We start from the raw sequence: 14,057 nt of genomic DNA, 5'->3' as shown, positions 1-14,057 counted from the left end.
ATTAGGGGTGTTTGTGCGGAGCGCAAGCTGAGCTTGGCTCAGACACCCCTAATTGCTGCCAGTCAGGCTGGGGCTGGAACGCATCCGAACAACCCCGAGCTTGGCTCAGCTCCAAGCAGGGCTGGGAAATGGTTTTCAGCAGAGAGCCATCTCTCTCTGCACCCGGTCATTTTAACCAATTATGGAAACCGTCTCTGGATGGGGAGAATCAATATCCCACAAAGCCTCAGCCTCCGACCACCAAGAGATGGCGAGAGTGATGGCAGAGCTGCTGATGGCGTTTCTCAAAACATCCCCCAAGTTTAGTGTGGGGAGGGGAGCCAAGCACCCAGACTGATCCCTTCCCACTCATCCTGTATGAATTGATTGTGCATATACAGTAGGGCGACGACGATGTTAATTTATACTATATTTGTGTCACTATGGGCAATTATGCCTCAATCTGGGCCACGATGCACATCAAGAAAGGCAAAAAAAAAAGTCTGTGCTAGTTAGAAGATAGAAAAACATAGTAAACACTGGCTTTACTGACAAGTAGCAAAAGGCTTCATTAGGACACAATCAGAGGCCAGAATGGTTTTTAAAGGTTCATGTTAATTGAATATTTACTGGCTGGCATTTGTTTGTCAGAGCTGATTCTGAATGTTAAATGGCAAATATGGTTCTCTTTACCCTGACTTTTTGAACGTGCTCACTGAACACGGTCCTGTATAGACGAGTTTCCAGCAAATGCAAGATGAGGGCCAGATACGTTGGTCATTAATTAAGTCATTACAAAAGAAGGAAACTGAGGTTGAATATAAGATATCTACTTATGGAAAAACACCATGTGTGGATTCTTTTGTTAGCTATGAATTTAATGTATCAGCTTTTCAGATTCTTATTTGCATCCACCTTAATTTTTGTGTTCATTTCTACAGATGAAAGCTCAGTAAGGTGTTCATTTCTTATGTTCTATGATGTAATGTTGCCTTTTCCTAAATATTTAGTGTTTGAGAAGGTTTCGTGACATAACATGTAATGTTGTCATTTCATTCTTACATTTTTTGTCCCTTCTGCTCGACAATCTAATGATACATGGAGGTTTTCTACTAAATCAGTCCTGGGCTTTCATACCTTATATCCCTGATTTAACTTTTCATGATTTAGTCAGGAACACCGAAAGCTTTGCCACAGATTGTTTTTGCTCAGTTTAGCTCCTGAAACCGAGCGGTTGGTCAGCCATTACAGAAAAAAGGAAGTATTATTTAATTACTAAGATAGATGCCCATTTAAAAATGGATAAAATTGTTAGAATGAATTGTTTATATGGGGTTGGCAGTTCCATCCCTGCCCCCTCCTCACGTGAAAGTTTTCTTGGGCAAGACACTGAACCCCAGCTTGCTTCTTTTGGCATGTAGGCACCTTGCATGGCAGCTGTCAGCCTTGCTGTGTGAATGTGTGAATGGGAAACATTGTAAAGTGCTTTGAGTACCTAAGGTAGAAAGGTGCTGTTTAAGTGCAGACCATTTATGTATACCGTGAAAATGTCTACAGATTTGACTTTTTGTCCATAATTGAGTCTAAAATGTCTACCTGTCTCAAAGGAAACAGACAAATCCTTCGACACGAAGAAATAATTAGGAGCAGTTTGGAGTAGACGTCCACTTTAAAAAAAAAAAGATTTTCACAACATGTCCTTGAAAATTCTGAATGTATGAACCAAGATTTGCTGTCCAAATGAGTTGAAATCTTCACAAAAGCTCATTTGTCTTATAACAAAATTATGCTATGAACTGAAATTTCAAACAGCCTAATAGGCATGAGGCTTGAAATATATTAATTTGTAATGTTTTTAAATATTTAGAAACAAAATGTCATGACAGTCAGCTGTAGCTTACACTGAGTGTTGCACCAGGCTGGGACTGTGTGTTTGAAATGTGGAAAAACTCTGAGGTTAAGGGTTTAGGAGTTTAATTAAATGAATCACTGAGTGGGGTTATTACCGTGCCAAGGAACTGCGGAGTTATGTGACAATTGGCGTATGTTTGTCTGTCTGTTTGCCTTTCTGTTGGCAACGTTACTCAAAAGTGGGCTAGCAGATTTTGATGAAATTGTCAGGAATGGTCAGAGAAATGACACAAAGACCAGCCGATTAGATTTTGGCAACGTTGTGCCTTATAGTCTGGATCCACGGATTTGTTAAAGATTTCTGTAACATTGTGAGATAGCGGCACGGCGTCACTGTAACTATGACAACAAGTGAACACTACATCAGCTGCCTGCTGATGATCACATGACTGTGACCCTACTACAAATCCACCATTGCAGACTTATCAGGACTTATCCGTCCGAAATGATACAAGGAACAATTCATTACATTGTGGGAGTGTTTCTGAGTCCCATCAATTTCCTGCCGCCCGCTACATATTTAGGTCACATGATTCAGTATCCGTACATAACGTACACATGCATAACACACGCCTGTACTCAGCGCAAACTCCTTTTGTTTGTGGGTACATCTATATTAAATGGCCACATTCAGTAACTAATAAATAAACAAATGCTGCATTCCTAAAATAAAAACAATGCTGCATTTCTGACAATGGCATATGTGGGAATGAACTGCGAAGTACTGCGCTCTCTGGGTGCTTTTCCAGTTGGTTATGGATTGGATGTAGTTGCAGCAAAGGTGTCAGTCGGAAGCTAATTTAATGTTGACTCACTATTACATGCACTAACAGGTGTCTCAAACAGGTGTCCTGCAGGAAGCTGGACTCACATTGGTAATCTGTGGGTAGACTCATTTTTGGAAAACATCCATTTGCAAAGAAGGTTAGAATTACCAAGGGTGTGAAGCCCCCCAAACAAATCCACACTCGCTTGTAAAAGCTCCTTCACTGACTTCTGTAATTCATAGTGTGGACTTTTCCAGCAGTAATTGTTATTTTTGACTCCGCATCCGTAATTACAGGTGCACCTTCTGCTGCGGAAATGGGTTTGAGTTTAGAGGCATCTTAGAGGTGAGAAGTTGTGCGCCGGCTTTGAGAAGTTTTTATGTGAGAAAAGTTCTCTTTACAGCTCACTGAACGGTCGCTCAAAGTTCATCAGATCAGATCGAGAAGCGTGAGGAATGGGTTGCTGCTGTATATTTAGAAAGAGAATTTACGGCATCCGTGCAAATTCACACGTAACACGTATGCTCACTGTGTCTCTCACCTGTTCTCACACAAACACACAGTGTCACTACATAGTCACAAACAAACGCACACGCCAAACACGAGCCAAGTCTACCTTTTGCCTTGGAAGAGATGATAAGCCACTGGCAGCCAGTTAGATTTGGCTGTCAGTGTTTTCCACATGGGAATCACCCTGAACTAATTATATCTTAAGCAGCGGTGGAAAATGCAAATCAGAATTTTACTCACACCCCTGAAATCGGAGAGCCAATTTAATCTAATACCCCCTTTAATTTAGCGCGCTAATGCAAGGCCCTAGAGAATTGCCCTGTGTCACTGCTGTGCTGTTCTGCAGCAGATTTTTCTCTCTCTCTCTCTCTCTGCTCTGTCTCTGTGCTGCTCTCAGGCTCCAGGATGGATTAGTCTGGCAGAGGAATCTCATCTAACCTAACATTTCCTGAGCAGTTACCTTTGCATAGCTTGAGCTCAGATGGCTCAAAGGTCCTTCATTAACTTTCAAATGCAATACTGCATGTATGTGGGCAAGCTGTGGCTTCTCCTCCGTTTACCTCACCTGTTTACCTCACATTAACTCTTATTCCTGCAAAGACGCTCATGCAGAGGGCTTTAGCTTTGTTTTAGATACAAGACGCTCAGCTCCCCGTGTGGCTCTACAGATAAAAAAACACAAATAAATACTATGAGGGTATTCATATCACATGTATAGTATTTACTGACCCAATTATCATGGATTTTGGACTTGCTGTGAACGTGATTTCCCCAAACTTCCTTCTCAGAGTAGTAAAAAATGCTAACAAAATGAAGATTATCTTAGTGTAAAAGAAATACTATGGATTTTTTTTGTTTTGTTTCCATGTTGTTGTCTCTTCTGGGTTATCTTAGAATCCAAAGGGGCGGTTGACCCTCTGCTTGGTGAGTGTACAAAATCCAACAAGTGACTAATCAGTAGTATATTATTCTAATTTATGCAGATATTATTTCATTTGTGCTATTTGTGTTTAATGCAAATGTAGATGTGTGAACTGTGTACATCTCTGAACTGGCAATGCTTCCCACTTTCTAGATTGTTATTGAAGTGATCACTAGGGCTCAAATATATTTTTGGAGGAGACAAGGAAATCTTAAAAGGGAGTATTATTGTAAACACTTAATGTACTTCAGCTTACAAATAACCAATCATGTAGGGAGATACTATGCAACGGAACAACATTTTACATGCTATGTTACCCTGGGTGTTTCCTGATGTACTCTACCATTTAAAAGTTGGGGTCACTTAGAAATGTCCTTATTTTTGAAAGAAAAACATTTTCTTTTCAATGAAGATAACATAAAAAGAGTCAGAATTGCAGTCTATACATTGTTAATGTGGTAAATGACTATTCTAGCTGGAAACGGCTGATTTTTAATGGAATATCTCCATAGAGGTACAGAGGAACATTTCCAGCAACCATCACTCCTGTGTTGTAATGCTACATTGTGTTAGCTAATGGTGTTGAAAGGCTAAATGATGATTAGAAAACCCTTGTGCAACTATGTTAGCACATGAATAAAAGTGTGAGTTTTCATGGAAAACATGAAATTGTCTGGGTGACCCCCATTTTTTGAACAGTAGTGTAAATACGGCTTGTTAAAGACTGAAGCCATTGTCAGGTACTGCACGTGATAGTTACCAAAACAAAGACATCCCGATGTAATTTTTCTTGCTCTCATATTCAGAATTGGACTGGGGCTCCAACATTTATGTAAAGACTTGAAAAGCTGCCATTTCCAATGTAGATGCTCACAAACAGAGGCTTCCACAAATGCAGCCAATCAGGAGACAGTGGGCTTTTAGGGAGGGCAGCAATAAAGAGCCTCTAACTAATATTGCCTTTTTTCAAGCAGATGCTAAACAGAGGGGCTGCATAACTGGCCGTTTCCAGCAGATAAGACTGATAAATTGGGATTTTACCGCTGGCAAATTTAATTTAATTTAATTTAATTTTCAGTGCTATTTGTTTGTTTGTTTGGCTGTCTGTCTGTCAGCAAGATTATGCATAAAACTGCCTGGCAGAATTTCATGAAACTTTGTAGAAAGGTGGAGCAGGGGAAAAGGAAGAACCCATTAAATTCTGGTATGGATCTGGATCACTTTCTTTAAAACTGTGAGCGAGGGCATTGGCCTTGATGGAGGTCTTGGCTGTGAATCAAGGATAGGTATTTTAGCTGAGTCCCAGAATAAAAAATAGAAGACTGGAATTGAGCATAGTGTTGCCACAGTGAGTAGGATTTCAAAACATGACCAAGACCGAAACAAGTAAAACCGCATTACTTAAAATATTAGAAATACCTAATCAGCTAATAGTATGAATATAGTAAGATTTTTCAGTCAAGTATTTGATGAAAATATAAGTTAGTGTCTTGTTTTCACTGTCCTGTGCTGTCAAGACATTTCATTTAATTCATACAAGAAAAATTTTGAATTCTCTAAGAGAAGCGCTGACCAGTCTGAATGGTTCCTTCAAGACATTCTGGCTAAGCTACATATTCCATTTTTAAATTTTGCATAATTGGTTGAACTGCGCATGTATTATTTATGGTTTTTTTTCAAGGTTTTGCTTGTGAATGACTCAATACTAAAGACACTGAATTAGCAATCTAAAGCCTAGAGACAGACGACATCTGTAATTATACTATTTGACAGAAACATAGCATCCTCATGTATTCAAGTGTTCATTTATTGAGTGTATTGACAAGGACAGTTTTACTTAAACAACACTTCTGACATCCTACGACACTGCAAAGACAAAGCAAAATACTTGAAATACAAAACAATACTGAGAGGCTCCTTTTTGAATAGCAGCTTAGTAACACTGCATATGAAAGCAGGAAAAAGAACAAAACAAAATCCGGTTGAAAAGGTTCCTCTTTCAGTTAACAAATGTCCAAGACCAGCATCAAGTCTTGTGCAGGAAAACAGCTTCCTGATGCTGGAAGATGTTCTCTCTCTCCCTCTTTCTCTCTCTCTCTGTTCTTTGTGCAGTGTTGATATGACTACATGAAATGGGTTAGATGAAAAGGTGGCATGGCTGCCTAGAAACCTTTGCTATTGTGATAAAAGACAAGGCCCAAAATGGTAGGAAGCAGGACCTTGAGGAAAATAGCTCGGATTCAACCCCTTAATGAGAGTGCGGGAGCCAAATAAGCAACGGCAGCCAGGTCTAATTTGTTTTAGGTGTGCTCAGAATAGATAAGGACAAATCTGTGGCCTTCACCCCCTCCCCCCAACCTTTGCCTCCCTGGAGATAACACTGAGTGCTCCCAGTCAATCTCCATGGGCATAGCAGAGGGGGTGAAGCCAAAAAAAAAAAAAAAAAAAAGCCGAGAAGAAAAAGCCTGAGGGACGTACGGCCTTTAGATCTGCAGATCTCTAACTTACCGGATTTATTCAAGCTTTAAAACTGCAGATTAATTTGGTCGCATAGGTTTGAGGGAGTGTGAAAAAAAAAGAGGAAGAAAGAAAAATGAGGCCGCACGCTGCTGCGCATCTCAACCTAAAGGGCAACAGTAAGCTCCTGTCAAGACAATGGGATTTTGCCATCTGAACCACAATGCAGACCGCTTAATTATACACATCTTCCCTGCGAGCTACCCTCGGCTACTTAAGAGCACGGGCCCCCTTAGTCATTGTCATGCCCTTTTTCCCCTAGATTGGTTGTGCCATGTGGATTTTCTGTCAGCTTCCATTTGCACTGAGTAGCCGTCCTCCTTGGGCTTTTGCTGTCGTCGCGACGGCACGACTGCTCGGCGCTGTTAAAGAATTCATCGTTTTTTTTTGCCACCGCCACCAATTAAGGCCAAAGCTTAATTGGAGGCGTCCGGACGATGCCCTTACATTACGTGGTCTGTCGCCTCCTCTGCCCCTGTTTGATTTAACATCCCTGGTTCAGTGGTAAGAGAGAACTCATTGTCATTGTCTTTATTACAGTGTGAGGAGAGAGAGAGAGGGAGGGAGGAAGGGGAGGGATGGGGGTAGAAAGCAGCCTGGTGGAGGGTGGACAGCGTGAAAGAGCAGGTGCGGGAGGACGTTAATGTGTGGCACTTTAAATTTTAAACAGATGAGAATAAATTATTGATGCTGACTCTGGCTGAGAAGTTAAAAGGTATCTCGTCATTACTGGGAGCTTGTATGAAAAAGTGTGAGAGAAAAGTCTCCAGTAATTGCATCAGGGGATCGCATCGAGCGCAGAGTATCGTACAAGGTGTTACTGCGATGCTGGGTTCTTGACTTATTTTGGTTTTTTGGCTGTAATATAAGACTTACATGCTGCTAGCACTATTTACAGACACTCTACATTAAAGAATTATTACTCTAATGTTAAGCACAAATAAGTGAAGTAAGATGAACAAAGCTGTTCTTGAGAAAGTTGGTTCTAGAAATTTGAAAACGAGTTTTTATCAAATGCTTCCAACAAGCATATTGCTACTTTTGTATGGTTTATTATTATTAAATTGTCTGGGAAAATGTAGTGAACTACACAGGGAAAATATTATTTCTGGATGGTAATGAGAAAGCTCATTGGCTACTTGCTACTACAATAAAAATACTTCACAAATTAAACACCAACTGAAATAATATAGCTAGTGTTACACTAATTTAATACACTTGTGTAACAGTTTTTACTGCTATTTTTATTTTAATTTTTTTATAGAATTCTTGCAAAAGATTATGGAAGTTTCCTAACACCAGGCATTAAAACGATGGAAGCAAGTGCTCTCAGTTCAACAGTATTAAGACTTTTAGAGCTTGTAAAAACAAAAAGCGCATCACATTTGAGCCATAAACAAAGACTTTCAATATCAAAAAACTGTGTACTTGCACAATCTGAAGGATTGTGTAGGTACAATAGTTTTGGTAAAGCCATGTCTGCATAGAAAGCACAGTTTGCGCATCATGTTAGCGGAGCAACAGCTCTAATGTTCTGTCTGCATCTACACAGGATGCATTCAGGTGCATTACTGAGCTGTAGGTCACCTGCAGTTTGGAATAACACGTCATCGTAGTTATCCGCAGTGTGTGGATCACACTAGGGTTTTTTCACCTTTTTTCACATTTATGAAGCTCATGATTTACCTTTCACATACTTTGTTGCAATAAATAAAATTCTATTAACAAGCACAAGACAACAGATGAAACAGCAGAGAGTTGGATTGGTTCTAACTCTCTCTTCTGTTTGTTTAATGCAGTTGTCATCATATTTCAGTTAAAGACAGTAAAATTTATATAACCTTTATTAAAGTGAATTGTAGCCGAGCATGAATACCAGATCTGGAACAGCCTAAATTTACACAATGATCCACCATGATGAAGATAGAACAATAGAAATGCTTGGCAAAAGCAGCATGGTCAATATTTTAGAAACACCTCCCAAAATTTCACAATTCATGTTTTTGTTTTTTTTTTGTTTTTTTTAAGAAAGTTATTGTATTATTAAGAGGTGCCAAGAGCCCCTTGGCGAGCCTGTTGTTCGCATGCTGGTTATACATACACTACCAGTCAAAAGTTTGCGGTCACCCAGACAATTTCATGTTTTCCATGAAAAGTCACACTTTTATTCATGTGCTAACATAACTGCACAAGGTTTTCTAATCATCAATTAGCCTTTCAACACCATTAGCTAACACAATGTAGCATTAGAACACAGGAGTGATGGTTGCTGGAAATGTTCCTCTGTACCCCTATGTTGATATTCCATTAAAAATTTCCAGCTAGAATAGTCATTTACCACATTAACAATGTCTAGACTGTATTTCTGATTAAATTAATGTTATCTTCATTGAAAAAATGCTTTTCTTTCAAAAATAAGGACATTTCTAAGTGACCCCAAACTTTTAAATGTTTGTGTAGCATCATCTCACATCAGCCAGACCTTTCTACAGAGCACTGACGCAGTACTATATAGAATGGTCTGACTACACTTCATCGTGTTGGGTGGGGCTAAGAACAAAATGCAGCAACAATATTAACTCAAAATAGTGGAATCATTCAATGGGAACAGCCGTGGGCTGATTTATTGTACAATCCAAATCTTCAGCAAAACTTGAAAATTATCAGTGTGATAGGTCACTAGCCCAGAGGTGGTTGTTGTGTAAAAACATGCTCAAGATTGTGTTTACGCCTTACAGCATAGCCTGTTATTGGGCTAAATGGAATTAAATTGGACAATACTGGTCTAGTAAGACATGTACGAGATGGACAATTGGAAAATGCAGCTGAAATACTTTCTGTGTAGAAGTTTAAAGTCTTTAGTATGAGAGGCGGTGGGCTTTGAGACAGGCAGGCTAAAGTAAATGTGTAGTTGTCACAACAGCACAATGCTGAAGTAAACAAGCAGGATTGAAGAATTTGGTGTGGGAACAGCGTTCAGTTTTCATAATGCTCCAACTTCATTCATAGCATAAATAGCCTCGATGAAAGTTTCCAGTCGCACAAGACTTTAGAGGGTTTAGAACTCTACCTTGAATGCATCCATGTATCTGGTTTCTGTCGCCAGCCACATACAGATCAGAAACAGTAAATCTACAAGTAGCACTTTTATATATCACATCTCTTGCCAACAAAACCATGATAATGAATGTTACTGTAGAGCATGATCATCTGTTTTGAACTAAAAACCTAGCAAAAAAAAGACAATGGTGCCTTTATTGAAACTTTCCATTAGACAAAGGAAAGGGGCAAAGTGACAGCTGCAAAATGTAGCAACTCTCAGAGCCCTAGGGACATTTCTTGTGGTGTGTTTAGTTCATTTGAGCATCATGTTGTCATACTGAAAGGCCAGGTTTTCTTCCATCCATCCATCCATCCATTCATTATCTATACACCGCTTAATCCTCATTAGGGTTGCGTGGGGAGCTGGAGTTTATCTCAGCTGACTTACGGTGAAGGCAGGGACACCCTGGACAGGTCACCAGTCTATCACAGGGCTACATATAGAGACAAACCATTCACACCTATGGACAGTTTAGAGAATTAACCTGTTTTTGGACTGTGGGAGGAAGCCGGAGTACCCGGAGAAAACCCATTCATGCACAGGGAGAACATGCAAACTCCATGCAGAAAGATCCCAAGAAGGCGGGGACACAAACTGGGGATCTTCTAGCTTCAAGGTGACAGTGCTGACCACTGATCCACTGTGCAGCCCCCATGTTTTCTTACAGTTACTAAAGCACTTCCCACATTTTTTTCATTTCTAACTAAGACAATGTTATCATAATTGACGACTACTTTAATTTATTATTAATGATATTGACAATAATTCATTAATTTATGGCGTCATCTTGAAGATCCTAGTTTCATACACCGTGATAGTGAATCAGCTGTTCCATTACACTGGGACTTTCTGCCAACATTTCATTTGGTTCTGTCCAATCACTAATTCATTGAGTTATCTCATCGTGTGCTACACTGTAATCCTGAACAAACTGTAAAGTGATATCTTACATATGCGATGGCAGAAAATTCTACTTTTCAGAAATAATTTGCAGTTATCCAGCCGTTCCTTCTTCTGATGATAATCCAGTGAACAATTTAAATACAAAACTAGATTCAGTTATTTGCTATTTTGCCCCCAATTAGGTACAAAACAGGAAAAAAAAAACAAGAAGACTGTCCAACAGTCAGACCCATTCAAAAGAACCTGTCACATTTAAATTAGTGAATGGCTTTTCCCCTTTTTATCCTTTGACATGGTTAAAGCATGCAGTCTCACCGCTTCCCTCGGATCATCTCAAACCTCTGAAATGGTTCTGATGTCAAAACCAAAAGACTCAGAGATGCAGCCTTTGTTAATTGCTGTTGTGACTGTGGTTGACTTAATGTGTGTTGTTGCCTAAAATGAAGACGTTGCCATCGCTCTGGCATCAAGCGTTTGTTGACTGTAGATCAGTGAATTTAGGATTGCAAGACAGATCTTGCAAGAACTTATAAGCGGACTATAGAGTTGTTTTTGTGTAAACTGCCAGACACTTGGCACAATAAAAAAATGGCTTTACTCACATTGACATGAATAAAATATCAGTAATCCAACTGCAAGCGTAAGGTATAGATATACGATACATATGTGTATATATATATATATATATATATATATATATATACACACACCCACACTACCGTTCAGAAGTTTGGGGTCACTTTGAAATGTCCGTATTTCTGAAAGAAAAGTTAGCAGTAAATTAATCAGAAATACAGTCTAGACATTGTTAATGTGGTAAATGATTATTCTAGCTGGAAATGGCTGATTTTTAATGGAATATCTACATAGAGGTACAGAGGAACATTTCCAGCAACCATCACTCCTGTGTTCTAATGCTACATTGTGTTAGCTAATGGTGTTGAAAGGCTAATTTATGATTAGAAAACTCTTGTGTAATTATGTTAGCACATGAATAAAAGTCTGAGTTTTCATGGAAACATGAAATTGTCTGAGTGAACCCACACTTTTGAATGGTAATGTATGTGCTTTTCTTTTTTTTAAGATTCGACAAAATCTTTTTTTGTTGTCTGTCTCATCTGGCCTTGGTGTGAAGTTCTCTACTTCCAGACATGGAAGTGCTAAAAGTGTTGTCCATTTTCGTTTTTTTTCTTCCTCTTTAAAGTCCATTTTTTAAAATTTGCGGATGTTTTCTATAGCTAACCATACTTCTCTAAAGTCTGTCCAGTGTCATTTTTACCCTCGAAGAAGCTGTTTTTCCATTTTTGTCACTGTCATATCAAAACAAACCTAGATCTGGAAATAAATAAGCAATCACAATATGACTTTTGGACTGCTTGAGTTAAACATTATGAAATGCATGATAATAATAAAGAATTCCTTGTTGGGTTAAGTCCTCATAGAGCTTGGACAACAAGAATCCATTTACATTTTCAAGCAATGTTGTCAGTGAATCCTGCAAGAAAACAAACCAAGTAAATGCCAAAAAGGTAAATTCGAGTCTCATTAATAGCCACAATTGAAATATTTTATATTTTTTTTGTATTTTAAAATGGTTTCTCTTGGGTAGCAAACTCATTTCTAAGGATGTCCGGAATGGATAAAAAGCTTTTACATAGGTAATGATGTAAAGCACAGAAAACATCAGAAAGGTGCTTTATCTATTCAGTATGTAAAAGTAAACAGTACATAAGAAAAATCTGTTTAACCAAATTCTTTTTACCTCATTGCTTTTGGGAAAATTGCAGTCAGACAGATACACTAAGGGCGTTTATATCTCTAAGTTAAAAGACAGCAAATGACAGATGGCTTTGTGCCATTCATCCCAAAAAAAAAACTGACGAGAAAGTGAATTTGTGAGTGACGACTTGTGATGGGAGAAATCGGTCAGCGTGGTTTAAGCATCTCGGCTTCTGCAAGTCAAATCCTCGCATGCTGCCACCTCCTCTATTGTGGCTCTGCTCTCAGATTATGAATATTTCATGGCGAGCATCTGACACCATGCCCAGAAAGATATTTCAAGTTTTTATTTTTTTCTGTCTCTGTCAGAAACCCTGGGGTTAGAGAGTGTCACAGAGGTGTGAAGTCAGTCTGTGGTCCCCAGGCGAAGGATGGGATTTATGATGCACCGGTTGATGACATCAGGTGGATATTTTCATTCCTGAGCTGAGGGATCCTTTGTCCTCCACCGCTGATAAACCATTGACTCGTTCACAGTTTGTTGTTGTTCCTTGACAGAACAGTGACGTTCTGTTGAGTCGAGAAATGATTTCAATCTGCTCAGAGTGCAAGCTGTATTTAGAGAAACTGTGACCAGTTTCCCCGTCTGATCAGTGTGGAGCCGGAATGACTAAGCAGGGGGGAGTCTGCTTGGATTAGTCCTGTTTTAAATGCTGCTTTTAGCACATTACATTGCCTACTAATGCTATCTCCCTTGTTTTTGTCTTTGTCAAGTTCCAGTTTAACTAAAGCCTACTTATGTAATTCCTCGTTTTAGGTTTCTTCAGGTGGAATATTAGTCTTATGACTCTTCATGAGATGACTTTAATCCTTGTTTCTTTTTTCTTTTTTATTCTTTGGGAGGTTTTCTCCACCAGCCTAGAGACCTGACCTCACACTGTTATTTTCCGTGTCTCAGCAAAATTAAATAAAATCATATTAGGACTTCATACACATGCAGCCTTGGATATTCTGACAGCGTATACTGTGTAAATGCATTAGTACAATGGTTTCCAATCTTTTTTGGCTTGTGACTCCTTAAGCTGGAATTATGCGAGCCTACGCGGAGAAGGGTGGGATGGAGATGGCTCAACTCCCAAATCTCAACACGCTTTATGCAGATGTGCACATCAAACGAGTTGATTGGTTGATTCAACTGCAGTGAGGAGGGAGGTTTGAAATGCAGAGGAAAACAGATGTAAATGGCCTATATACAATAATAATATGAAGAAACAGCCACGGGACTGTATCTCATTGTCCTGTACGTACATGTTTGGATAGTTGGACAAATTCAGTTCAATCAAAAAGACCTTTATTTGGATAAACACTAAAATTTTGATCTTGCAACCTTCAGATTTACCTTCTTATTCATAGGACTGCAAAGTTGATGGAGGCATTGGTTCCACAAGTATTTTTCATCACTCAGTCTGGTTTCTGGAGCACACTCCCAATTCATAATATAACCCTGCATTGTCAGGACCCCTTGGTATCACATTTGAGACTTCTGTAGACATATAAATGTATGTGAATGTCAGAAATAGGCACTGCAAATGTTCTCTGCTGAGGTTGTCAGTGTCATTCCTTTTCATACAACAAAAAGTTTGAATTGTTACTTATAGTTACTGTTATGAAACGGTGTATTTTAACCCAAACCATAATATTTGTTGAAACTTAACCAAGAAGTTTT

At 39.1% G+C, this 14,057-nt stretch overlaps 1 protein-coding gene across 2 annotated transcripts in view; it reads left to right on the top strand.

Annotated features, from left to right (window-relative positions):
• The window catches only part of cxxc4 (CXXC finger 4), a 76,959-nt gene that overhangs the window by 46,538 nt on the left and 16,364 nt on the right, over positions 1-14,057 (top strand). The window lies entirely within an intron of this gene.

This window comes from Amphiprion ocellaris, chromosome 4 (assembly GCF_022539595.1).
Source record: "Amphiprion ocellaris isolate individual 3 ecotype Okinawa chromosome 4, ASM2253959v1, whole genome shotgun sequence".
NCBI lineage: Eukaryota > Metazoa > Chordata > Actinopteri > Pomacentridae > Amphiprion > Amphiprion ocellaris.
Note: the sequence above shows the minus strand (reverse complement) of the source record. Positions and strands in the feature narration are given on the sequence as shown.